General features: G+C 32.7%; 1 long non-coding RNA gene across 1 annotated transcript in view; it reads right to left on the bottom strand.

The window, feature by feature from the left end:
- The window catches only part of LOC111088350, an 18230-nt gene extending 17500 nt beyond the window's left edge, over window positions 1-730 (bottom strand). The window contains exon 1 of the long non-coding RNA XR_002612887.1: window positions 620-730. This is a non-coding gene — a long non-coding RNA (uncharacterized LOC111088350). The remainder of the gene's footprint in view (window positions 1-619) is intronic.
- Window positions 731-1490: the final 760 nt, after the last annotated feature.

Raw genomic sequence — 1490 nt, 5'->3', positions numbered from 1 at the left:
TGCTCGAAATCCATAACTTATGCAAACTGTTGCAAACAAACTTATTCAGTCTTTCCTTCATAGCATTATGTTGAATTGCTTTAAATTTACCATACCCACCAAGACCCTAGCTTAAAATATTGAACAAATAATATATAGATGGACTTTTTTTACACACGTGCACGCATAGCAGCTGTCTTTTAAAGAATCACGCATTAACATTTTTTTAATATTTCTGATACTAGTTAAATACGTACTATCGAATGTCACCTTCCATCTTCAAGATATACCTTTATCTATCAAGCTTTCTAGAATGTTGAAAATTATATATTGCTATCGTTTATTTTTTCTAGAGTCAAAAATGTAATTTAGTTATTTTTAATTATTTTATATTTTACCTTTTTTTTTCTCTCCAAGAAAAGTAAAGGATGAAATATTTCTTTAACATCTACGAATATTTATTTCTAGTGTTCTTCTTAATATTTTCCACGAACATTTAACGTGAAAAACTGAGATGCTACCTTAAGTTATCAAACTCGATCACGTCCCAGATTTTTCACAAATAAATGCTACATTTAAATAGAAAAAAAAAACCTTGGTCAGATACACATATGCTTACGTATTATCAGAACCTACTTACCAAACAGTTGCGTATTTTAAGTCTAAGTTGTCCGAACAGGATACTAGCGCAGGAAGATCTGCTGTGAACTGGACTCCAATTGCCAAGGAAAGAGGTATTGTAGGCTACGTCTCATTGATGATGTAAGTGAAGGACTAGTTCATTGTGTATCATAGGTAGACGATATAAGATCCCACCATGGGTGGAACCACAGAGGGAAAGACTAGAGCGATCAATAACAAATCAAACTCCTTAAACGTCATATCTCTACAGTGTGTGCGTATCCTAGTTTTACAGTTTAAGACATAAGTTGGTAATGTTCTTTTTACCTGTAGGGTTAACATGTACCAACACAAGTTAAAGAGTGGGATATAACGGCATTCAGATAGAATTTTTTAATTTATTCGAACTTAGTGAATCTTATTTTCAAACTTGTAGCTTACTCTGTTACCACAACATGCTTTCTATAGTTCAAAATAACTGTATAGACTTGGGTGTATTTTATAACGGGCGTCGTTAATTCCATTAGTTTATTTACATTGAGTGGTAGTAAAACTCCATCCCCTTTAGCAGGTAATAGAGTTCTTTAATCTTCTTTACTGCCATTGGATAGTACAGTAATTCTTCCGCTCTTTTTGTTGCTACCAGAATATGGTGTATAGCTCTTTCACGTTTTTTTTTTCCACCATAAAATAATTTAGCGTTAATATTATTTATTGTCATCAGAAGGTAATGCAATTATTCCATTTTCTTTAGTGCTACCCTAAAATATTACAGCTCTTTCACTTACCAGAAGATAGTGGATCTCTTCCACTTTCTTTAATGATACCAGAAGATAGTGGATCTCTTCCACTTTCTTTAATAATACCAGAAGATAGTTGATCTCTTCCAC

The sequence above is a fragment of the Limulus polyphemus genome, unplaced genomic scaffold (assembly GCF_000517525.1).
Source record: "Limulus polyphemus unplaced genomic scaffold, Limulus_polyphemus-2.1.2 Scaffold3600, whole genome shotgun sequence".
NCBI classification, from domain to species: domain Eukaryota; kingdom Metazoa; phylum Arthropoda; class Merostomata; order Xiphosura; family Limulidae; genus Limulus; species Limulus polyphemus.
This window is presented reverse-complemented; position numbering and strand designations above follow the sequence as displayed.